Raw genomic sequence first — 26,776 nt, 5'->3', positions numbered from 1 at the left:
CAAAGCGGTACCCGTTAAAATGAAAGTTCCGTTCACGTGAAGGTTAATGTTTAGTGAAATAGTACTTTTCGTAGAGAAACAGACAGCAAGATTTAAAAGCAGATGATCCCCAAACTGTGGTCAAATCTTCAGAAACACATATCGGAAGCCCCGAAGAACTCAGGATTTGTTCAGTGGAGGGGGAGGGGAGCCCTTGGGAATATAAAATGGCAGCTATTGGAAGATGGCATCTGTTAAAATGGCGTCCTGGATTTGGGCTTCAAAGTGTTGGAGAGTATGCCATATGCACAATTACTGGGCTGCTCTCTCTAACTGCAATTACCTGAAGAAGCATCTCCACCCCCATCATTCTGCCCAGACACTGAGGTCCAGCTCTGAGGGCCTTCTAGAGGTTCCCTCACTGCACGAAGTGAGGTTACAGGGAACCAGGCAGAGGGCCTTCTCTGCTCTGTGGAAAGCCCTCCCATCAGTTGTCAAGGAAATAAACATCTGTGTTTTAGAAGACATCTGAAGGCAGCCATGTTTAATGAAGCTTTTAATGTTTAATGTTTTATTGTGTTTTTAATATTCTGTTGGGAGCTGCCCAGAGTGGCTAGAGAGGCCCAGCCAGATGGGCGGGGTATAAATAAATAAATAAATTTATTATTATTATTATTATTATTATTATTATTATTATTATTATTATACAACAACTGCATAATGCTGGCATTTCCATGGTACAGCAACTGCTTGTGCACAGGGCTAGCAGTTGCCGGCAGATCTAGCAGTTCCCTGCAACTACTAAATTCTTGTCTAGCTTTTAGTGACTTTGTGGTCTTGCATAAAGTTTCAAATTAACAAATAGAATTGATAAGGTGTAACCTTCGGTATAAATTTGCAATTTGCTGAAACCCACACCGTACGAAAACCGTTTTAGGTTGTGGCTGTCACAAACATGGCATATTCTGACTTATCAAATTTATAAGCTAATTAAAGCAAATATTCAAATTGTGTTTATGCCTCCAGGTAAATATTTAATACTCGGCTCTGCTGTGAAACGGCATTCGTTTATGTTGATTTGCTATAGATGAGTGGAATGGCTTCCCCGTTAATCTTGATTTCCTGGCATTGCAGGCGTCATGTGGCATGCTGAGATCTCAATAACGCACTTTGGTGTCTTAATGCTATAGAGGGATTTATGGGCATAATTCTCTCTGATGCTGATGGGAGATAATATTCAAGTATTAAATCCTGCCTGCATCCAGATGGGGCATGTCTGCTGACAGACACCCATTTTAACAATTGTGAAGAGGCACATCAAACGAGGGTCCTGCAGGTTTAGATCCCTAAAGCAGAGGACAGAAAGTGCTCAGTTCAGCACTGCAAAAGTGTGGAAGAAAAAGGCATATTGAGAACAACAAGAACATGCAAAACCAGGAATAAGTATTGAACTCCATATCCTGCTGTCTCAACATCCCAGAGCTGGTAAATCTCATGTCTGTATACGATTTGTTACATGTATAGACTTTCTCCAAGAATCTCAAGGCAGTATACATGGGTTTGTCTCATCTCACTCCCCCCAAAATACTCATGATCACCCAGCTTTCTGACTGAGTGTGGCTGAGCAAACTGAAGCCTCCCCAACACAACACAGTAACAACCATAGCACATTGGCTGAACATTGCTTCTCCTATAACTTGAATTACAGTGGTACCTCGGGTTACGAACTTAATTCGTTCTGGAGGTCTGTTCTTAACCTGAAACTGTTCTTAACCTGAAGCACCACTTTAGCTAATGGGGCCTCCTGCTGCCGCCACGCCGCCGGAGCATGATTTCTGTTCTTATCCTGAAGCAAAGTTCTTAACCCAAGGTAATATTTCTGGGATAGCAGAGTCTGTAACCTGAAGCGTATGTAACCTGAAGCGTGTGTAACCCGAGGTACCACTGTATGGGGTTTTGTGCCATTTGCTTGGGAAGGTTTGCATCCTAGTGACTACGGTGGTACCTTGGGTTACATACACTTCAAGTTACATATGCTTCAGGTTACACACTCTGCTAACCCAGAAAGAGTGCTTCAGGTTAAGAACTTTGCTTCAGGATAAGAACAGAAATCGGGCTTCGGCGGTGCGGCGACAGCAGGAGGCCCCATTAGCTAAAGTGGTGCTTCAGGTTAAGAACAGTTTCAGGTTAAGAACAGACCTCCGGAACGAATTAAGTACTTAAACCGAGGTACCACTGTATTGACTAAATTTCATATCTGTCTATTTGTTGTCATTTATTTCCCTCATGATGGAACCTTCAAATCTCCTGTCAAGGAAGGACAGCACAGGATTTTACCAGATGTTTGCTACATTTCCAGTTCCAAAGCCAATAAAAGCAAACAGTAAAAACAAGTTGGCACATTAAAAAAAAGCAATTTAAAAATAAATATATATAATAAAATCACATGTTAACATTGCCTTTGCTTTAAAGGTGTTTGGAGCCCTTAACCCTGCAGCTTCCTGGCTGTGGTCTTAGTCCAGGCTCTCTATTTCCTGATAGCTTTCTCAGAATGGTAAGGCCTATAAAGGTGCAAGTCTGTGACTGGCTTCACACTGGATGCCTCGCCATATTGTCGACTGGGTACGTTGGAGGTGTAGCGAAGAGTAATTGAGCAAGTTAATCCACAGTGCAGCAGACCATGACTGCTGGCAAAGGCCACCTGAAACAGATGAGTTCTGTGACCCCTGTGGAATGACGGCAGGGACACATTATTTCCGAACTCAATTTCTGAGGTACAAACTGTATCTCAGTCATTCCCCACGTTTCCTGTCTTCCCATCTTCAGAGCTGCCACCTCCTGATGGTAGCGAGTCAGCATCAAGAAACCACATGAGAGAATCATGACTGATGTTTCCTCATTTTTCCTGGCTGTGCACAAACACCCGAAGGTTTTGCTCCCTTACCTGACTAGTATGACTATTTTAAAAGTCGCTGCTTGAGTGTCAGGCTATTACCCCAATCCAGTAAGGAAAATTCCTATGTGGAAGCCCACCTTCACATCTGCAGCCAACAAGCATCTGCTACACCCACAAATTGCAAAATTTAAGCAGAGTACAGTTGAAGTGGCATCTTTTCAGACTCATTTACCTTTTTTCTTGTCTGAATGTAGTGTTGAGAGTTGGGCTGGGGCTAGGCTGTATGCCTGAGTATCTCCAAATTCCTAGATCCACCAAGAATTCAATTGCTGGAACAGCCAGGACAACTTCTTGGTAATGGCCTAAGTATGGTTCATGCCTGGTACTGTAGTTTGAAGGACAAAAGCCAGAGTTTTGTGTGTCTTTGTGAGCTGGGCTAAAAGCAGGCTGCAGGCAGAAGCCAGAAAGAGAAAGCTGGCCTAGAAGCAGGTGGAAGCCAGAGTGAGCGGGCGCCATGCTTGATTTCTGCTTTAATCCAAGGCAGTGGCTATGGGAGAAGCAAGACCTACTTGGGGTGTTAATGCTGTGCGCTGCTCCATCGTAGGCTCAGATTCTATATATGTGTAAATAAACCATATATCATAAGGACAGCACAGTCTCTGCTTGTACCTCATTCTGAGGAAACCAAACCCTAGGTAAGTGCCTGGAATCCCTGGAATCTTGAACCTCTTGGAGACTGGGGTGGCATGCAACAGTATTCAGGATGAGACAGCAGCCCATTTGCATTGCACTGACGGAAATATTCCACTCAAAAATTAATAAATGCAAGTTTATGATGTTCCTACCTGATGGGGGTAGAAGCCAAGCAAGAAAAATTACCGCTGCAGGTTGTGAATGTGTGTGTGTGTTTGTGTGTGTGTGTGTGTGTACACATACATACACATATACAGTCACTTCCAGATGGCCTTTAATATTTAAAACAAAAAACAGAGCCAAACACTCTTCGTTGACAACTGATATGGCTAAAAATGCAGCCATAAAGATGTGACCTGAAGACATTAAGACCTATGTTTATAAGACATTTGCCAAATAATAATTTATTAGACAGGCCCATTGGTCAAATACGCCTGATAATGTTTTGTTTATACCATTCAGCATTCCCTTACTTACTGTAGTGATATATCACTGATCTCCCCTCCTAAGCCATTCCTGTTCTAGCAAATAAGAAGGCCATATTAAGTACTTGTGGGATCTTGGACCCACAAAACACTAAAAATACTTGGAATGCTTTCTCTTTCAACCCATGAAATAAATCATGATCTAATCAGATGCTTTATCCAGATTCAATACATGTTGTGGAATTCATTTGTTCAGAGCATATTCCTTATTCGACCATCTTCCCTTCGTTTTTTTTGGTAGGCTCCTCTAAATGTAGAAGCACGGCTGTGGATTAATCGCAACAATTATTTCCAAAATGAAGTAACAAGTATTGCTCGTCTATTATTAAAATAAACACGCATCTCCAAACACGTATTTTATTACTTGCTGAAACCTCCAATGGGCATAGCTATTTAAATAAGATATATTAATATGTATCTTAAAAAGCCAGAACTATTGGTTGCACATCTGGAAAACTGATTATTCTCTGGCTAGTGATCTCATCACAATGTTTAAGAGCCAAGGAGTAAAATCATAATTAATATTGGGTCCTTCTTAGTAAGGCTTGTAGTTGGTTTCTCCTCCTCCTCCCTGTTTAAAGTTAGCAGGCATATTTTCAGAAGGAAAAACAATGAAATCCCTTTATGGAGTTTTGCTGTTCTGAGGTTGGACAACGCATTCCAAAGATTCCTTTCATCCCTCCCCTCACTGAGATATCATGACAGACCACACCAGTGACATCAGCTTCTTGATAGGCAGGACTGTGTGTGTGTTGTGCAAGGTGCAATAGTTGGTGATCAGATATGGGGATAACAAGGACTGGAATTCAAGCATTCAGCTGTTGACATCTATAGGATGCCATGTTCTCTGTGGAAGGATAAAGCACCAACTGAGGATTGGAATGGAATCCACCATTGAGGATCATCATTCTTTGGTGGGGGGAAACAGGAAGTGCATGTTACAGCATCACTGTGTGCATACAGCATTCTTTATATTCTTTATACATCAAGTTTGAATCAATAAATGTTCTCTGTAGTGGTGAAAGGGGCAGATAACACAAATAAGACATTTAGATCCTAGTGGCATAGCTGTCAAGCATCCCTTATTTGGCGGGACAGTCCCTTATTCCAGCGCGATGTCCCGCTGCAGTCCCCTATTGATGATGTCCCTTAAATAAGCTACTGAAGGTAATGGGGCCCTTTCTATGTCCAGCTGTCCTTTGTCAACAACAAATTGTTGCCGTTTTTTTGTGTTGAATATATGCTATATGGTAATTTATGAACCTAATAAGTATCTAAAGCCATTTACACCCAACAAAATATGTATTTCATCAAAGTAATTGTCGATCCCTTATTTTGGCTGCTAATCCCTTATTTTCGAGGCTGCTGGTCCCTTATTTTCAAATCTGTAAATTGACAGCTATGCCTAGTGGGCAGATGATAGGAACACAGTGGTTGGAGTGCTGTGTGCTTCATACAGTTAATTCATATCCCTAGATCTGATTTTGAACCTCTCATTTTGTTTTCCTGAATATTTAGGATAAATACAGTTCCACTCTTGTGCCTTAGAGTATTAATGTATTGTTTACAGATGTCTGAAGAAAAAAATCTCTCAAGCTATGCACATTGCAGAACTCGGCTGATGACATTGGATATGGATGTTCATTTTTTAAAGCTTCCTTCTAAGGAATTGCATATTGGACATTACCACAGGCAGAGCTACCAATAGAAGTGATCCATTCTGGCAAGCCTGATTCATGGCTAAAGGGAAGGTGAAAAACTACATTTCTGTCTCGTCCCCCGGCGCCCCTATTTTCTTCTTGGTAGCATTTTTCCATTTATGAATCACTTCCTATAAGACATCTCCAAGTGATTTTACAGTAAAAGATCAGACATATATGAAACAATTTAATAAAGACGATTCTAAAAATCCGTAATACAAACTATTTCAAATCAAATACAGTGGTACCTCAGGTTAAGTACTTAATTCGTTCCGGAGGTCCGTTCTTAACCTGAAACTGTTCTTAACCTGAAGCAACCTGGGGCCTCCTGCTGCTGCCGCGCTGCCGGAGCACAATTTCTGTTCTCATCCTGAAGCAAAGTTCTTAACATGAGGTAATATTTCTGGGTTAGCGGAGGCTGTAACCTGAAGTGTATGTAACCTGAAGCGTATGTAACCCAAGGTACCACTGTACAGATACATACGGTGGTTAAAAAAACAACCTATCCACTTAAAAGGTTGGCTGAAAAAGGAAGCTGAAATGGCAACAGAGAAGGCGCTTTCCAGAAATGTAATGGAACAAAGATATGAAGGGTAGGTACGGGGGTAGAGGAAGGGGTGTGTGGTGGGGGTGGCCTGCCTCGGGTATCTTTGCTGGGGGGGTGACATTTGGCAGTCGCAGGTGGTCAGCGCGCCAAATGTCCACCATTGATGGCTCACTCTGCCCCCATGGGCAGCTTGCTCCATCCCGGCTGAAGAGCACGCCGCTCCATGCACCCAAGCGGCTATTCCGTGCTTGGGAAGGCACCCTCCGTACCCCGCACCCCTTGTGAGCCAGCCCACCCTGGGCAGCACTGGCATATGCTCCGCCGCTGGGTAGGTGCTGATCTTTAAAGCCCTAAATGGCCTTGGCCCAGAATACCTGAAGGAGCATCTCCACCCCCATCATTCAGCCCGGACACTGAGGTACAGTGCCAAGGGCATTCTGCCGGTTCCCTCACTGCGAGAAGTGAAGTAACAGGGAATCACACAGAATGCCTTCTTGGTAGTGGCACCCGCCTTGTGGAACGCCCTCCCATCAGTTGTCAAGGAAATAAACAACTATCTGACTTTTAGAAGACATCTGAAGGCAGCCCTGTTTATGGAAGTTTTTAATGTCTGAAGTTTTATTCTGTTTTTAGTTTTCTGTTGGGGGCTGCCCAGAGTGGCTGGGGAAACCCAGCCAGATAGGGGGGTATAAATAATAAAATTATTATTATTACTATATTATACAGAAAGGAGCTCCTGACGAGATGGTATCTCCAGCAATGCAGAGTGCATTGCTCAGTTGGGTTTATAATTGATGAGACAATATATAGGCATCCTGGTTCTAAGCTGTATAGGACATTATTTTTATTAATTACCCGTCGTTCATTCTAAGGTACCGGGGGCAGATTATAGCATTAAAACACAATATTAAAAACTTTTAAAAACACCTTGCAATCACAAAATAAGGTGGGTCCTAAAAATATACACCCCAAGTGTCAAAAGCCACAGTAAAGAGGTGCGTCTTCAGAATTCACCGGGAGCTGTATAATAATGATGAGCCCATGCCTAAAACAGAAAAGGGCAGGAGAGGAGTGACTTGGGGAGGAACAACAACAATAACAAAATCTCTCAGGAAGGATACATGCAGTCAAACTTAGTCCACTGGTATGGATAACAAGTGGCAGAACAGCAATTAATATCCATGCTGAGAAAACAGGATTGTGTAGAAGTTAACATGCCAGGCACGCGCACCAAAAATATCAGATCTGAATGACATATTTGCAGCATATAGTCTGGAATCGTTCAATCAAAAATGTAAGTACTTCAATATTACTCTGACCACACAAAGTAATTACAGGTACCAATACCTTGAACTTAGTCTCGTAGCTAATTGGCAGCTAGTTCCATTATTTCAGCAGCCGCGTTACATGATGGTGATAGTCTGCCCCAGTGAACAGTGGAAGCCAGGGCATTTTGTACTGCAGCTTCTAGGCCAAGCTATGGGGCAGCCCCATGTAGACTAAATCGCAGTAGTCCAACCTGGAAGTAACCTGGTCCAGAATGGCAGAAGCTGTATTGCCAGCCAAAGTTGGTAAAAGACACTCAGAGACACTGAGATCACATGGTCCTCTTGTGACAGAGATGGAACCAGGAGCACTCCTAGACCATGGCTGTACCAGCTATGCAGGGATTGCCCCTTTTCATTAGAAAATATCCTGCCAATTTTCTTCATATGCAAAAACTACACATTCAATGCCATTGGGACATATCGCATGAACGGAAAACAGCAAATGTCACAACAGTGAATTAGGAATTCCTTACACCATGTTAAAATGTGAATTGTTCAAGTAATATGCATTGCTGAACACATAACGCTTAAGACTTGAATCTAATTGAAAAGGTGGGAAAACAATGGCCATTAGTAAAATGTCTCCTTATTATAATAACACATGATAAAAACCGTGTAAAATAACCCATCAAACCAAACTGTATCCAAATTAACGCACGCAAGATCCAACCTAAGATGACAGCTACAGATCAAAACATTTTCCCCCTTCAGATAAACATCCTGCCATGAAGTCTGATCACCATCTCATGGAAGAAACACTATATTCCCTCGGAAGGGATTTTGAGGCAGACATCAGCAGAAAAGATGTGATGTTGAAAGCCAACAATAAGAAAACAATTAGAAACAGACCATCTCTGCCTTCTCAAGGACTCCACCAAGATTGGGAAGGAGTTTTATTAGCAAAGAGGTCCAAGAATAACACAAAAAGGGGATAATGCTTTTTTTTTTAGTGCTAGAAAAAATGTGCCAGAGTGGCTCTTCTGACATTTTCCACCCAAATGGTTAATGGAGACAGCGATGCAGTTAAGTGTCGTTTTGAAAACTTGCACTTAATGGGAGCTGTAATGTTAGACATCTGTTTGGGTTATAAAGAAAGGGAGATGTGGCGTGAGCATAGAATTTTGATCCTTCACAGTACTTAGTAGGTTGTTGGAGTACCTAATAAAAGGAAGGCCTTTCAAATTGGGGGTTATGCTCTGATACCTGCTTAAGACAGTGGTGGTGTGTGTGTCCTCTTTGACATGAAAATAATTGTTCTCTAATAAATACATAGATTTATGCAAGGGCTTTTTTTGTGACAGTACTCACTGGTACAGAGTATCATCCAGGGCCGGCCCACCCACATGGCAAGGGAAGGCAACTGCAACTGCCTTGGGCGGCAAGATCCGCAGTGGCAGTAGATCCAGCCTCCAAGGAATTGTTGCCTGCTGCTGCTGTAGCAGCAATGGCTGCAGCATGGATCTGATGCCTCCTAAGCACCCCCCCATGCAGCCTCTACAGCAGCCTTTTGGCAAACAGGGTCTCCTTCCACCCAGGGCCATCTAGGGGTGCACGGCACCCAGGCGCCGGGCTCTCAGGGGTGCCAGGCTCAGAGTCCGGGGCCAAGCGTTGGAGTCCAGGGAAGAGCACCGAGTGGAGCGGAGTCCTCTGTAGCGCCAGAGGCTCTTCTGCTATGGGCAGCTCTTCCCTGGACTCCAGTGTTTGCCCCTGGACTTGCGCCGAGCTGCCTGCAGCAGAAGAGCCTGTAGCACTCCAACGGGCTCCGCTCCGCTCGGCTGTCAGCTCTTGCCCCAGCTGCATGGGGCTAACTGTTTCAGCACTGCACCCAGAGCCCCGTGTAACGTCCTGTTGCATGCTCCGAGCTGCGGATTCCTTTGCTGGCTTTTCTGCTGTTGGCACACGCTCTCAGCGCTGCCCAACGTGGGGTGCCAGCGCAGAACGACGGGGAATGCAAGCAGCAGCAGAGGAAACATCTCCGGACAGGATCCACCGCGCACCGACAGCTGGTAGCAGGCGGACAGCACGGCGACTGTGCCACCCAACATTTTGCCCCCCCCCCAGCATGGAACCTGCACCCACATTTGTATGCCGCTGTGAGTCCCTGCATCCCCCAACTGTTCTAAAGGTAAACTGTTTCCTTAAAAAAAGGTCAACAACTTTGGGGGTTCTCTCCCTAAAAAAGGTTGACAACTCTGGGCAATCTAGGGCGCTGGTCGGATCTTTGCACCCTGGTGCCACATATGCTTAAGATGGCCTTGCTCCCACCCCTAGGAGGAAATGGGGAGGGCTGACCTCTGTGGTCTCCTGGGCCCTGCACCTGCCCGGCATGGTTCTGTGAGCCCCTCCCTACCCACTACCTTTGATTCACACTTCAATCATTCAGTAAGGTTGATTTGGCCAACCCCTTCCCCACATTGTTCCCAAAGCAAATCTTTCCTCATCCGTTTTCCTATGGTGCGGGGGAGTCATTTTGTGGTTCACCTCTGGTGCCAAAATGCCTTGGGTGCTAGCACCTCTTTTTTGCTGCTTGTGGCACCCATTTTGTGTTGGCACCCACACCACATTTATCAAGATTTGAGTACCAGCACTTCATTTTATATAGGAAGGAAGGAAGGAAGGAAGGAAGGAAGGAAGGAAAAGAGATTGAGTGGAAGGAAGATGCAAAAGAAGAGACTGGAAAGAGGTGACCTTGTAGCGTGCTGCTACCTGTCTATTTTTGACTCTGGCCCTGTTTTGTCTTCCGCCATTCATGTAGGAACTCACTTCAAACTGAGTTAATGATATGAAAAACTTTATTCTTGATGAGGCCTTGGAGCCTGCACAGAGTAACTAACCAAATTAGTGCAAGTTTCATGGTTTAACTATGTGCTGCGTTGAGAAGTAATTTATTTTACCTGTCCCGAATCTTCCAACTTTCAGCTTCACTGGTTCTAGTGTTGGGGCGGGCGGGTTCTCGATCCACACAATGCATAATTTTACAAATTTCTATCATGTCACATCTTACTTGCCTTTCCTCTAAACTAAAAACTCCTCCCACCTTTTCCTCACAGGGGAGTTGCTATGAAGGAGTTATGGAATCAAATACCTTTGCACACAGTCAGTTTTTCCTGGTTCATTCGCTGAAATTTCTAGCAATGCATAAGAATCAAAACCAATTTTGTGACTAGGTTTATTAAAAACAAACAATGATTAATGTTTCGAAGAACGTGCTCTGAATTGTGATGATTTCCAGACCTGGAGCTGAGCAGCAACTGGTTGACAAGGACCTTTCTAGGAACTGTGTATGGTAAAATAACCCTAGAGATTATCTGCAGATTTAGAGCTGTTAGCATTAATTCATCCTGGCTGGTCTCTCTGGGGCTGCAAGATAAATAGGGCCTTGAATAATGGAGAAAGAGATTACATTTAATGATGACAGTGTTTGTGCGGAGTTTATATGGTGTCAAGAGGGCCATGAGGTGAACAACAAATTGAAACATGAGCTGGAGAAAACATGCACTTTAGAAAGCTCACTAAAATCAATTGGACAGAATGACTGGGCCAGACATCCTCATGGGTTTTGTGCTGTAACTGAAGGATTTAGAAACTTTACCAATATATTCAAAAGGGTGACCTTTAGGAGTTTTGAGACCTGAAACTGTCCTAAGTGTTCATTTTCTCTCTCTTTCTAATTGCAAAAAGGAATGAGCACTTAGCCAATATCTGAGCTGGAGATGCTGCAAAATTCTGCCAAGCCAGACTCAGATATGAACACTGAAGACTCATAAAGCCTGCCTCAAAACAAGAGGTAAGTTTTATGAGCCCCCAAAGTTCTCTTCTGGTTTGGATTTCAGTCTGAGCCAGAGAAGGATTTGCAGCTCCCCTCCCACATCCCCAACCCCCCAAATATCAACCCCTTCAAATACACTCGCTCGTCACTCTCTTTCCTTTCCAACAAATAGGTGGTAGCAGGAGCAGTCGAAAGGCATGTTGGGAGAACACTGGTTAACAGTGTGCCATGGTGCAGAGGACTACGGGAGATGTGGTTCTAGCAAGAGCTTTAGGTAGAAAATCATGGTGGAAGTCATGGTTGTGGTACTAGGTGCATATCAACTGGGAGGGACTGTAACTCGAGGTACGGTTAAAAGGTCTGTAGGTGAGAGGAAAGACTTTTGTCTCAGACCCTAGAGAGTTGTTACCAGTAAGAGAGCCAGTATGGTACAATGATTAGGACCAGGGAGTAAAAGGTAAAGGTAAAGGGACCCCTGACCATTAGGTCCAGTTGTGACCGACTCTGGGGTTGCGGCGCTCATCTCGCTTTATTGGCCGAGGGAGCCGGCGTACAGCTTCCGGGTCATGTGGCCAGCATGACTAAGCCGCTTTTGGTGAACCCAAGCAGTGCACGGAAATGCTATTTACCTTCCCGCCAGAGCGGTACCTATTTATCTACTTGCACTTTGACGTGCTTTCAAACTGCTTGGTTGGCAGGAGCAAGGACTGAGCAATGGGAGCTCACCCCATTGCGGGGATTTGAACCACCGACCTTCTGATCGGCAAGTCCTAGACTCTGTGGTTTAACCCACAGCGCCATCCACGTCCCTAGGACCAGGGAGACCAGGGCTCAAATACCAACTTGGCCCCATTGGGTGTCCTTGGGCCAGTCACTGCCTCTCAGCTTAACCTACTTCACAGGGTTGTTGTGAGGATTAAATGGGGGGGGGGCATGTATACCACCTTGAGCTCCTTAGATGAAAAGGTGTGATATAAATGCAATAAATAAATAAGAAGACAGCACTGGGTGAGTGCAAGGCAGCTTTATATTACCACACACATGATTAGCGCTAATTAACATAATAAAAGTCATGTAGCAATTGATCGATGCCAATAAAACCTGAGGCAACTCAAGGAAATGAAGATGCAAAATTCTGGATTGGAGATAGAAAACTTATTTTCCCTCCAAGGGGAATCTAATAAGTTGGCTCATCCTTATAGATGCTATTTTTATAATTTTCACTGTTAGTTTTTTTTATTAAAAAAATCAGGCCCAGTAATCACACTGCAGCCTGAGGTGAGGACAGCGTCCATAACATTCAGTTAGAAAAGTTAATTCACAGCTTGTAAATTTGTCCGCCACTTCCCCCATCACGGAAAAAAAGCAATTCTAGTTGTAGATGACTCAGACCGTATTTTGCCAAATGGCTCTGAAGAGCGGAGAATTGCAAAGTTCACTCCTGAGTGATACCTAGTTCTTTCCTTGCAGTGCACTTTAGTTCCTTATGAGCTTTCAATTTTAGTTAAAGAGATGGGGAAATTAAACTCCCACTACCAAGGAATGATGTGTGTGATATTTACCACTGCAAAGTGTAATTGTATATCAGATTATGAGCAGATGACTTGTACCGAGTGAGGCAAAAACAGAGTTTCATAAAGTGAAAAAAGGATAATTATTTACTGGTGCTTACATGCATCAGTGAATCATTATTTCTCTCTTGTTTTTCATATGGAGTTAGTCTGTCTACTGGTCACCACATAATTTGAGACCTCAAAATCCAGTTTGCATCGCCTGTGGCAGAATGGTCTAAGAATGGTCCTGGTCACTCAGAGATCCAATACTTGTATCAGAACATTCAAATTCCTCAGTCAATTCTAACACTCTCTGCAAAGCATCACTCCTCCAGTCTTCAGGTAGTCTTGGAGCAGTTCAAAGAGATCCAGTCATTTATTATTGGGGGGAGATTCAGGGTGTGGGGAGGAAAGGGTACCCCATCTCTAGTATCCATTGCTGTTGTGATTCTGGTTTTCCCCTATGCTCTAGCAGCCTGGAGAGAATCAGCACCTGATCAGCCCAAAAGGCTCAGTCTGGTTACAGCCTCTCTAGGAGCAAGTTGATTACTCAGAGCCATAGTCCTGCAATTTCAGCCCTGCCTTGGACTCTAGTATGGTGGCTAGAGGGCAGTGGTGTTAACCCTTTGCCACTTGTTGTGATCCTAATTCAATGACCTTCCCTCCTGTGGGGTGGGGGGAACAGCCACCTTGGACCACCAGTGTCAGGTGTGTGTACAGGAGCCAGGCCCTGTGACCAATAGGACTTTAGAGGACTGGGGCCTTCCTAAGATTGGTAACTCACAGCACCAGTGTGGTGTAGTGGTTAAGAGCAGTAGACTCGTAATCTGGTGAACCGGGTTCGCGTCTCCGCTCCTCCACATGCAGCTGCCGGGTGACCTTTGAAGTCTCTCAGCCCCACTCACCTCACAGAGTGTTTGTTGTGGGGGAGGAAGGGAAAGGAGAATGTTAGCCGCTTTGAGACTCCTTAAAGGGAGTGAAAGGCGGGATATCAAATCCAAACTCTTCTTCTTCTTCACCTGGTGGCAAGAGCTGGGAAGGGATATAAGGTCAGCATTTCCCTTCAACTCTTTGCCACAGCAACACGCTTCCTGCCTTGCTGCGTTTGGCTTCTTGCTTCCTGATCCTTGAACCTCGGCTTTGTGACTCCCTGCTTCTCGATCCTTGGCCCCTTGACTTCGTGACTCCTTGCTTCTCGATCCTCGGCCCCTTGACTTCGTGACTCCTTGCTTCTTGATCCTCGGACCCCTAACTTCGTGACTCCTTGCTTCCTGACCCTCGGACCCTCAGACTCTTGGCTTCCTGGCTTCTGGACCCCCATTCCTGCTCCCACCCCGCCATCTTGCCCCCCCGTCCTGACGTCCCCTGCCGAGACTTCGATCGCCCGTGAACCAGACCATGACAACCAGGATGTGTGAGTAACAGGTTAAAGCCTACTACCCCCAATTGTCAGGCCCCTCACACTGACAAAAAACCAAAAAACCACCCCTGACTCAAAGGCAGAACTAAACAGTTAACAACACATATTTTGGTTGTTAGATGGAGAACTGGCTTTTTGGTTCTGGGCAATTCACAACTCTGCTACCATGCAGATATAAAGCTTAGCTGTCCAAATGGGATCCCCAAAAGTAATAAACTACATGCTAAACCTATAAAGAACCAGTAAATCACAATTTGAACACTTCGAGTTTCCCAGCAGCTGGTTTTAAAAGAAGAACTCTGGGGGTTGTAGAAACGTTTGTTGAACCTTCTGTGAAGATACGAAACATGTCTGCCACTCACAGACAGTTGCAAAGTGGGAGATGCACCAACAGCACAGAAGTCCATTAACACAAGCTACTATGTCCTAAGTGTGAAGGCTATTTATTGTGACAAAGCACTGCACATTTGAAAAGCGATTCAAAATGTATATATATATATTTCATGTGAAAAAATAACAATTAGCTAATTCATCTCATGCTATTTATTTCAGAGAAAACGCCAAATAATAGAGGCTGGCAGTTTCATCTTGAAGAACAAAAATGATATAAGCAGCAAGCATAATTAGAACTAATTTCCATTCCCTTTCTCTCTCTAAGAGTGAGTGACTGGAGGCATAATTAAACCATACATCAAATAAGAAGAGCCTTGTGGATGAATAAAATAGGATGTTTACATTAAAGGTGGGGTGTTCAGGCGGGGTGGAAAAGGAAAGACATTTCTTACAACAGGCCTTAATTAAAAGACAAAGATTGGTTTTAAAATGCAAAGCAGTGGCCTTGTAGCTGCCAATCATTTGATTCCAAAAGGTTTTGCAGAATGAAGGATGAGCATATTAGGAGAAGGGGGGGGGGGGTTAAAAGCTTTTTTTTTTAAAAAAAGTGTTTGCTTATCCATTGTCTTCTGCCTAAATGGGAACTTTGGAAGAAATACCTAATCAAGTACCTAGTCCTTATCAGTGATTTAAGCAAATGCTTTTAGAAGCAGGAGAAGCAGGTGTGTAAGAAAGGCAATGGAAAGCCCTCGGGAAAGAATGACTGGAGGAAGTAGAGAGCCAGTGGCCCATGGACCAAATCCAGCCTAAGGTTAAAGAAAGAGAATCTTTCCAAGCCCTTTCCATGCCTGAGATATTTTGAACTGGAAATCATCACCATCATTTATTTGTATGCTGCTTTTCCAAGCTCAAGGGACACGGGTGGCGCTGTGGGTTAAACCACAGAGCCTAGGACTTGCCGATTGGAAGGTCGGCGGTTCGAATCCCTGTGATGGGGTGAGCTCCCGTTGCCTGGTTCCTGCTCCTGCCAACCTAGCAGTTCGAAAGCACGTCAAAGTGCAAGTAGATAAATAGGTACCACTCCAGTGGGAAGGTAAATGGCATTTCCATGTGCTGCTCTGGTTCGCCAGAAGCGGCTTAGTCATGCTGGCCACATGACCCGGAAGCTGTATGCCGGCTCCCTTGGCCAATAAAGCAAGATGAGCGCCGCAACCCCAGAGTCGATCACGACTGAACCTAATAGTCAGGGGTCCCTTTACCTTTACCTTTCCAAGCTCAAACCATGTTCAAAGTGGATCACAACAACAAAATATTTATGGATTACAACTCCCTATGAACTACAAACCTTAACAAAATTTAAATAGTCATATAAACAATTCCCTAAAAGAATGTCTCACATTCATGGGACCTGAGGGTGAAGGGTGGGTAATTAATAGTAGTAGCAGTGGTAGTAGCAGCAGTGTTTTTCCCCTAGAAAAATAGGTGCCAGTATTCACCATGAAGTTGTTACAGTAAGTGCCACACTTTTTAACAAAAAAAGGTGCCCTTGAGTACCCCGTGAAAAAAAGCCCCGAATATTAGTGATACAATAATACCATAAAATTAAATAACCCACTGATTATAGTAAATCCTAATAATGAAAACCCAAGAATATAGTCCAGCTAGCAGCAAAAATAATCATCTCCAAACCAAATCTCTCTGGCCTCTCACCTTGAGCCGCAGAAGCAACCTTTGCAGCTGGAGTCAGTCAGGGTGCCACCCTCCAAGGCTGTGTGGGAAGGAGCCAAACAGAGGGCAGGGGCCAAATCGTTCAGGATCCATAGCAAGATGGTTTCTGGCATCTTCAGCAGCAGCCTTCATAACTGGAGTCAGTCATGGCCTCACTGGGGATACAAAAAACCAGTAGCAATTGTCTCTCTACCCTCCATCCAAACAAGCAAAAGTCATTACCAGAGTTCAAGGACATATTTCAGCCAGGCAAGGAAAATGCAAAGCAGGGCTGGTAGGGGGTGTGGCTAAGGATGGGGTGTGGCCTGGGTAGAGTCCAAGCAATCACATTTGGCCCATGGGCTGGAAACAACTTTGGTGAATAGGTGGAATAAAATTCCTGACACCCGCAACATGCTTTTTTAAAGAAAACCCACCAAAACTGTGATTTTAAGCTTCTTGAGCTATTTCCACTGCTTTTCCCATCGCGTAGCCATCCATCCGGACGCCATTTTTACACCCACAAACTAGGTCATGTCCGGATTTTTTCTGACGTATGGCAAGCATAGTAAAAGGAAAATAATGAGATGGGTGGGCGTTGATTAGAAACACTGCAACTACATTATTTGGAAGCACAACATGCACCTGAAGCTAAATTATATGGTTATTATATCTTATTTGAAGGAAATGCCTAAATATCTCACTGCTGTATATCACGGTTCTGTTTTTAGATTTTTCTGGTTGTCAGGTATCCATTTCTTAAAAACGAATGTACTAAATTTAATCCAACTATTTCCAGTACATAGTGCTGTTTTTGCCCAAAATATTTTTGATCACAATCTTAAGAATTCTCCCCTGCCCCCCGCCCGGTCCCAGATTATTTATTTTATGTATTTGAAAACTCTCACCCATAGGAAAATCTTTAGCTACTTATTTGTAAGCATCTCTCAAACTGTCACTAAATAAAGACATTGTTGGAATATTCTAAGAGGAACGAGACAAGTGGGTGAGCGTGTTGTTTACACTTCACCTGTTTCCATTACGCACTTTGGGAGGAATCTGCAGAGGCTTCCCAGGAGCTGTGTTTGTTTTTTGAAAAATCCTCTACTGGCACAAAGCAGAAGTGAAGACCCTGTGTTGCAAAAAGAAAAAAGAAAAAAGAAAAGAAAAAAAAGAAAGAAAGAAAGAAAAGAAAAGAAAAGAAAAAAAGAAAAAGAAAGGACAGAGCAAAAATAGATTTAAACACAGCCAAACCCAATACATTATTGGAACATGAGCCAGGTACCGACCCAAATTTGGAAAAACTGAAATATGCACTGCATAGGATAGTGTTCTTGTTTTAAGATAAACAAAGGCTGTCATCCTATGCATTCCTATTACTTGGGGCTAAGTAAGACATTCCTCCAAGTATACATGCATATAATTAGGGTGAACATCTTTTATTTTGAAAAAATCTCTTTCTGTAGTTAGCGGTGCTAGGTGGAAAAGGTTTCAGATAGCTACTATATGGCAAAGCAGAGAGCTTTGCAGTAATCATATACTGGAAAATAGATGTTTCCTTCTCCCATCTGAAGAAGTCTATCATCTCAGCAGCAGCTAGGGATACTGGAGAATTTTGTTGAAAGGGTACTGGAAACTGTGTCAGTCAGATGCCTGTCCATCTGGCAGACAGATCCTGCAAAAGGATGGCAAACTGAGTAGCACTGCCCCTAGATTATTTTTTTCTGCCTAGGGGATTAGGGAATGTCTAACAACATGTGCACATGAAACCCTACAGATCAGGCTGCTATCTTTCTTTCCCCCTTTGCAATTACACTTGAGCTTGAGAGTCTGTACAGCTTGAATTTGTAGAGAACAGTCACAGACAGAACCTCATGTTAAGCCATGAAGGCACCTGAACACCCTTAGCTCCTGGCAGGCTAGGATTTCCACAGATCTTAAAAGGAGCCAAGGAAATACTCATTAAAACCCACAAAGTCTCTCACAGGAATGCCTTGTCCTCCCCAACCAATGTCCCTGAGTGTGAGCAGCCAAAAGTGCCCACCCTTTAGGATTTGGGGGATTGAGTGTGAAAACCCAGTGTTTTCATTATTGTTACATATCTGTCTCATTATAGAAGGATTTGGAAAGGTTCAGAAAAGGCTTTCTGCAGAGCGCAAAACAAAACAGAGCGTTTCATATCTTTCCTTTTTAATGTTCTGCATATCTTCTCTGTGCAATGAGTTCATTTTCCCTGTTGCCCATGCAACACGTGGCGAATTAATGCTGCTGTGAGCCTTGTCTGAGCTCATTTCCTTTCCTACCTTCAAGAATCCGAGCAAACATTTGATGAACTCATAGCAAAATTAAAGAGAGAGGGGATACCTAAGGTTAGAAAAATTCCAGGGAATGTAAAGTGAAATTGAAGATTCAGCATCTTTGGATGCTCAATTGTTTTGTGAATGATGAGGCATTCAGTAATAACAGATGGTTCTGACAACGGCTGCCCGTCTATGGACCCTTTCCAAAGGCATGCTGTGATCTAGTTTGGATACCGCAAACTTTAGATTTATATCCACATCACGCACAGGAATTTCCTTTCTACTTCTAAGTGGTATTATTTCAGAAATACCTTTGTTCCTGCACCCTGTTTCTCTGCTATTCAGTTGCCTTTCCCAAATTGTTTCCTGGACTTCAGCACCCTCAGACATTGCCCTGCAGTCTAGACAAGAATGTCGCTAGGAGGCCCCAGTGAATTGTCAGGGACCAAATCCTGTCCTGTCATGGTTGACATTAATCAGCCGCTAGATGGGAGATCTATTTAAGAGTAGGATATGAATGGAATCTTACCCATACAAAGGCTGTGCATTGGGGTAGTGCTTATTATTTATATGTAAGGCTGAAATCTTGGAGTAAGTCCTGCTGAATTCAGTCAGACTTACTTCTGATTTGACATTCTCAGGGTTCACAGCAACTCCTGTAATGACCAGTGTGGTGGGGGAGAAGCATGGAGCTGACCTGCTGTCCAGAGGTGGAGTCAGGCAAAGGTCAGAAGTAAAATACCTTATGTTAGTGTCGTCAACTCATTACTCAAGGAAACAAAACAGCTCAGTCCTAGTGGTCACGGCAGCAGGTCTTGCCCCAATGAAGCAGTCGCAAGGACTGAAGGTCCCTGTTTTCCCACCACAGAAAGCATTTCAAAAATAAACCAGAGCATTTGTGGTTTGGAAATTTACAGGATTTCAGCAGAGTGCTATAGGGCAGGGGTAGGCAAACTAAGGCCCAGGGGCCAGATGAGGCCCAATCGCCTTCTCAGTCTGGCCCGCGGACAGTCCGGGAATCAGTGTGTTTTTACATGAATAGAATGTGTCCTTTTATTTAAAATGCATCTCTGGGTTATTTGTGGGGCATAGGAATTTGTTCATTTCCCCCCCCCAAAATATAGTCCGGCCTACCACATGGGCTGAGGGACAGTGGACCGGCCCATAGCTGAAAAAGGTTGCTGACCCCTGCTATGGGATATGCACTGATTGGAAATGAAGCAATTTGACCCCAAAACATTTGAAGGCACAAACTGTATTGAAAACTGGGTCACATGTGACCACTCCGAAAGCATCATGAGAACAAATCATCGCAAATGTGCAATAAAAATGGTGCCTGGGGGTGCCTATGCCGCTATTAGGCCTTTCCTCATGTTTTCACACATTGCTTTATGGACTCCACGAAATAAGGAACGGGAAAACCGTGGCTCTCCAAACGATGCTGAACTCCAGCTCCCATCTTCCCTGATCTTTGGACAGGCTGCCCTGGGCCTGATGGGAGCAGGAGACCAACAATATCCAACAGTGGTCATTTCTATCCTACGCTAAGAACCATCGCTAGGTTTCATTTGCTCCATTCTCATAAACCACAGTGTAATGCAGAGCCCGAAAGAAATCTGCAGACGCTGCTGAGTTGCCTCCCTATAGGCTACTCAGAATGGACTGCATACATGCATTATTTAAAAGCCTCCAAGAAAGGAATCTCCCTCCGCCCTGCTCCCGGTCCCTGGAGAGCCCTGTTGGCCAGCCATGCACTTTACATTTCTTTTGCCCCACCAGCTTGAATATTTATGAGGTGGCATATGATTTGATGGTGTCTGGTTCCATGTGTAATGCTGATGTCATCTGTTTTAAATTTGAAATGCCAGTTCTGTTTTGTAGTGCATAGTAATTTGTTTCTTCTGCAGACTATATATATATATATATATCACACCGAAACTTGGCATTTCTAGCAAGGAAACTATGGTGATATGGAGAGCTCTCTCTCTCTCTCTCTCTCTCTCTCTCTCTCTGTGTGTGTGTGTGTGTGTGTGTGTGTGTGTGTAAGCAAGCAAGCAAGCAAGCAAGTAAGTAAGAGGGAGACATGGGGGAGACTCTCTCCAAATAAATTATATTACATAATTGAAGGGCTACAACTTCTCACAACAGTTTGGACAATTGTTCAAGCCAAACATTCCTCCCTTGCCCCTCCTACCACACACTTGCTTTGGTGTAAAGATCCTGGCCTTGCAAGGGGTTGGATATGGCTGGTGCCAACCTCTATACAGAGGTGGTGCCATCTCAGAACAACAGAGAATCCTTCACTTCTTTCTATTTTTAGTCAAAAATTCTTTCCCTGGCAGCAGAATTACTCTGCAGCGGAAAAGGAAGCTTGGGCTATGAATCTGGACATCCGTGCCCTGCAGTGCTCTTCATAGCATTCACTTTTATTTCAGATCACGCAGATTTGCTAGGTGGCTGTGAACAATGGGCTGGCTTGATGCTAAGAGTACACTGTTGGGAGATTTACCTTCAACCTTTTACTGCACTGCATCAAGCACAGCATCCTCACTAAAATGCAGACTTTTTGTCCTGTCGGGTGGCAGGAGAATTGGAAATGTCGGAGGGTGGTAGATTTTTTTGATAATTCTGAAATGCATTATTAAGAAGATTCTCTCTTGTGAATTGGAGCAAAAGAAGTGAAAACTATTCCTAACTCTGAAAGTCTTGTGCAATGGTTTTTAAACTGACCCCCGCACCCCCCCACACACCTTGTACCCGTAACTACCACCTACAGTTTACACCAGCATCCCATGTTTCACTGTGATCTGACCGGTGGGATGCTTTTACTGTATTTCTCTTTCCTCTTGCTTTCAATGTATTTACGTGGGGTTTGTTGTCTGTTTGTTGGGTTGCAAGTTGCTTTGTGTTGCCCTAAGCAAGGTAAAGTGACTGACAAATTTAATGAACTAACTAACTAACTAACTAACTAACTGACGTAGCCACCAACATTTCTGATTTAAAATAGACATACTTGTTTTGTGTTGTGCAAGAAAGCAGCTAGTTGGCATATCAAACATGTGAGCAATCAATGTGAGTGAGGCACTGAGGGTAGGGAGCAACTCATATGCATAAAGGAATTTGGAAATAGTTACTTACAAAAAGTCCTGTTTCCTCGGAAACATGATTTTAAATGTGGGATTCTATCAAGGTTTCTGCATTTCAGCGTGCTGTATGAATCTAGCTACCTTATCGTGTGAGTTTAATAATTTCAAAACTTATTATGCTAAATAAATGGAAAGGAAAGAAGCTGGAAAACTGCCAGCCAAAGAAATACATTTTGGGGGACAAAATCTGGTATATTATTTAGCTAAAACAAATATGGTATACATCACCAACACAAAAACATACAGAGTAAACGGACATTGAAATGGCTAAAGCCCGAGTGTTTTATTAGGCTAATAGGCTAAACACTACATTTTCATAGTCTCAGGGCATATCTTAAGCTGGCTTGATATTATTGCTCCTCCACATGGAATCTTGGGAACTGCAGGTCTGTGAGGAGGGGGATAATGATCTCTAATAGACCCAGCACCTTCACCAAACTAAGATAAAGGGACCCCTGACCATTAGGTCCAGTCGTGGCCGACTCTGGGGTTGCGGCGCTCATCTTGCTTTACTGGCTGAGGGAGCCGGCATACAAGCTTCCGGGTCATGTGGCCAGCATGACTAAGCCGCTTCTGGCGAACCAGAACAGCACACGGAAACGCCATTTACCTTCCCGCCGGAGCGGTACCTATTTATCTACTTGCACTTTGACGTGCTTTCGAACTGCTAGGTTGGCAGGAGCTGGGACTGAGCAACGGGAGCTCACCCCGTAGCTGCCGACCTTCTGATCGGCAAGCCCTAGGCTCTGTGGTTTAACCCACAGCACCACCCCCCGCGTCCCTTTCACCAAACTACAATAGCCCAATTTCTTTGTGGGAGAGAAATAAAGGCCACAGCAATCAAACTGAAGTACTACCAGTATAGTGTAGTGTAGTGTAGTGTAGTGTAGTGTAGTGTAGTGTAGATATGGCATTAGAGTCATTCACTCTCCACATGCAGGCACTGCAGTCAAATGGTGCTGCGCAAGATAAAGTTGCCACTTGAGGTCACCTAAAATTGTCTTCATAGGGATGTCTTACATGTATTGGCTTGGTGTACAAATTCGATAGGAATGCACAGTTTCTTTCTATGCTACTATCGCAAGCCAACACATCAGGGCAAGCTGGCTATGAAAGGATAGATCATGCCGTGCTGGCAAAGGAGGTATTTTTTCCTACCCAGTACAGCAGCCTTCTGCATACTTTCAAAAGGACAGGCCAACAGACCTGTAGACCTCGGTGACAGAACATTTGTTTTGTACTCAGTCTCTGGTTCAATCCCTGGTGTTTCCAGGTTGAGCAGGAGAAAGCTCCTGCTATTGCGTGAAAATTTATTCTGAAGTCAATGTGAAAGAGAAAGAGGGGGAGCGAAACAAGTTTTCATAGCAGTTAGTAAGGAACAAGTTGTGTGGGAAGCAAAGCTGAACTTTGAGGAAGAGCAGTAAATTAAACTGGGAGAGCAAAATAGTATTTCAGAGAGCTGAAGAGAGTATGTTCATTGTTAGCGATGTATCCATTAATTTACTTTGCCCCAGCTATCATATCTGATCAAACAGGTTAGGTAGGCTTTTGTAATGCTTCTTAAACCTGCAAAAGCTATTTGACCAGCAGCCATGATGGGGCAAAAGAAATGAACGTGAACACCACAGGCAATGATGGGTTTGTTGTACTGTTTCCCATACCCGTATCTGTTTTAAGATGAACCGTACTAGTTTGCTCTAGTTTATTATTGCTGTTGCTGAATATTCATGAAACAATTGCATGACTATTCATAAGTCATGAGTTTGGCCTACATAAGCAATGAACACGATGACCCCTCTAATGAGGTCCAATGCTAAAGTGGCCTTGCTTCATTTTGCAAAGTATTCTACGTTTAACCATAGCTTGCCTTCTTGGCCTTATTTGTTTGAAACCTGTAGACAAGTAAAAAAACGAACAGCTGTTAATAGTTTACACAGTGGGGGTTTCTAACCCCTTGCCCTGTTAGTATATCATAAAATCCAAGTTAAAATGGAGTGTAATATCTCATCTCATCAAAGAAAATAAATTTGTTATAAAAGGGAAAAAAATTATCCATCAAGATCTTTCATACAACAACTGGGAAACACTGTTGATATATTTATGGATCAGTTCCTTCATGCAATAAATGCAGCAAACTTGTAACCCTATCTCCATCTAGGTACTTTTGAATCATACAGTCAAAGAACTAAATATGTTATCATAAATGTTGAAGCTACATGTACATTAAAAAAAAAATTTATTATAGGGCTATTCCGCACTGCCACATGGCAAATAACAGCAGGTAGCAGTAGCTTGAAACAACTTGAGTGTATACAGTGCTTGAAAACATGTAAACATGAGATAGCTCTGCTTCACTCATCCTCAATGAAAACTCAAGGGGCACCATAGGTTTGGGTTTTCTCTACTTTTCTCTTTGTTCTCTTCAGTCGGTTCTTAAGTACAAGAGACACATCAAGCCAAGGAAAGATGGGCGGAGGTGGGAGGGAGAGATCAAGACACTATTCACCACCCCTTGTTTTCGGAAGACCTATGTCAGAACACCAGCCACAGTGGGCTAGCATTGACATTCCTGATTATCCTAAGAGTACAGAGTAATGTACTGGTGGGCTGAGAATGCTTTTAGAAGTAGCATCACATTCATAATGTCTAGGGGCATACGATTTAATTTGCATCTCAAACTATTTAGAAGACCCACATAAGCACTAAATTGGTTTGCTACCTTTACCTCTGACTTCCATATGTTCAGACTCACGTTTCTGTACACAATAGGCTGAACTCTCACACGTTTAACTATGCCAAATGAGAGCTAGGTGCCCATTCTATGCACATGCAGATCAAAAGATCAGGAGTTCCCAAGATCTTCAAGAAAGTCTCTGAAGATCAGGAGACCACCAGTGAACCACAAGTTTCATTCAGGTGGTCTGCAGCATGCCTGAATATTCATGTTGATATTTTTATTTTATTTTATTGCATCTTTTCTTTCTTAAATCATATTCTATTGTGTTACAATATGAAATCTATGAGGTGCAAATTATAATACAATAAAACACAATGTAAGAAATAAAATAAGCCAAAAAAAGGACAACTACAAATCAAACAGCATGCAGCACAGGCAGAATAATCATTAGATAGTCTGCATAGCCCATTAGCAATTTTCAAGTGATCCATGCAAGTGGGTAGGTTTTTGGGAACCACTGACTTAGATATTCATTTAGGCTGCCTCCAGACTGTTGGCATTTTGCAGAAGAAATTTAAGCACATACTAGAAATATAGGTTTGCATGATTAAAGTGCTATGTTGCAACAAATCCGCTTTAAAAAATAGACTTTTTGCAGTTCGGGAATACATTGAAAAGAGTGGGAAGATCAAATGATTAAGGGGGAAGGCATATAAAATTGCTGTAAGCAAATCAGGATGAATCCTCAGCGTTTTATAACCTCACTGCAAACAAATGACAACAAATAAAGACCGGACATTGTCTAACCTTCTCATAAACTTTGGAGCAAGCAAATCAGGGTGAATAAACAGGTCACCTGGTGCAGAACTTTGACACTTATACGTCCTGGTCAGAGAGAGAGAGAGGGAAAGGGAGAGATTTATGGTGTTCTTGTACATTATAATGGTGTTTATGCGCAGAAATAATGAATTGCTAACTTCCAGTGAGAGTGTGCAGGCATCCATGACTTGTATTGTACATTTACCTAGCAACGATCATACATACAAGCAGACATATTCTTAGTGCCATTCAGTTTTCACTACTTATTATTAAGGAGGAGGGGAATGTTGTTGGCTACCCTGAGGTTGCATTTTAAAAGGAACCAAGTTCAAGGTCACTAGGGGTTCAGAGGCAGGAGTGGTTTCTGTCATTTTGCCACAAGCTCTGGGCTGGAAGCTGCCAGCCCAGGACGATTTAAAGCCTCACAACATGAGAGTGAACTGCATGGGTTTCCAGCTGTAACTTCAGCCAGCCCAAGACATTTTGCTGCCTGAGGCACAGGTGGCAGCCTCCTCCGTTCAATATACAAAAGCTCACTGGACCAGCAGTTCAATTTACTTCAACACTGCTGACAGGACAGCAGCCTTCACTGCATCAAACAGCAGCAAGCTAGCTTGGGGGTGCAGGGGGGGTGCACAGTTTTCCACCTCCATCACCTCACGCTGCCTAATGGTAGGGCCGGCACCGTAGGACAAGCCATTCACCTCTTTCAAAACCTCACACCCATTTAAATGGGTTTGAGGTTATTAGGACTTGCAAGTGTTTTCTTTCCCGTATCACTGATGAACCAAATTTTACCCACACATACAGAATGAAGTGGACCCTGTCTTTATGAGGTGGTGAGGTTTAGTACAAGCTGGAAAGTGTAAGCTGGAAAATCAAGCGGTTAAATCTCACCAGCAAATTTGCTTGGTGGCTCGAAACACCCCATTATTCTTTTAGCCTCAGCCTTCTACCTGCAATGGTCCTCATGAACCTGTTGTGAGGATTTCAGATATAATTATGTGAAGCTTTATTTTTTACCACTTGAATTATGTTTTTTAAGCATGAAGGACCAGGCCTGGCACAGGCACACAGCATCCTTGGTGTGTCAGTCAGGTGTGCTGTGGGGAAAACAAAATGGCAGTCGTCAGGTTGCTGCCTCTCAGGGGTTTTGCTGCTTTTTATTTGTGTGTGTGTGAGAGAGAGACTGCTTCTCAGCTGTCCAAGAATCTCAAATGCATATGTAAAGGGTTAGTTGCAAGAGCTGTAAAACTCTAAGATGCCGTTCACTCTGTGGCAGTTGTGGCAGTTGGTTCAACAGTTTTAACAGTTAGAGCAGCAGGTATAAATTGTTGTGCTGCTGCCTGCCTCAGAGTCAAAGAGTTAAGTTTGTCTGTAAAAGTTTAATTTGTTTGAGCGACTTTAGTATCGCCTACCCACAT

At 43.5% G+C, this 26,776-nt stretch overlaps 1 long non-coding RNA gene across 6 annotated transcripts; it reads right to left on the bottom strand.

The window, feature by feature from the left end:
- Positions 1–987: 987 nt before the first annotated feature.
- Positions 988–26,562, bottom strand: LOC310675841. 6 transcript variants are annotated; one of them, XR_014510221.1, is made up of 7 exons: positions 26,009–26,311; positions 25,341–25,418; positions 17,458–17,542; positions 16,414–16,586; positions 3,108–3,254; positions 2,225–2,283; positions 988–1,347 (listed from the first exon to the last, which is right to left on the bottom strand). It is a non-coding gene; the product is annotated as an uncharacterized lncRNA (long non-coding RNA). The 6 variants fall into 6 exon arrangements; XR_014510219.1 differs by lacking the exons at positions 988–1,347; positions 2,225–2,283; positions 3,108–3,254; positions 26,009–26,311 and adding exons at positions 10,784–10,988; positions 26,376–26,562; XR_014510220.1 differs by lacking the exons at positions 988–1,347; positions 2,225–2,283; positions 3,108–3,254 and adding an exon at positions 10,784–10,988 and having other exon boundaries at positions 26,250–26,316.
- Positions 26,563–26,776: the final 214 nt, after the last annotated feature.

Source organism: Podarcis tiliguerta, assembly GCF_965153285.1.
Source record: "Podarcis tiliguerta genome assembly, chromosome: 4".
NCBI lineage: Eukaryota > Metazoa > Chordata > Lepidosauria > Squamata > Lacertidae > Podarcis > Podarcis tiliguerta.
Note: the sequence above shows the minus strand (reverse complement) of the source record. Positions and strands in the feature narration are given on the sequence as shown.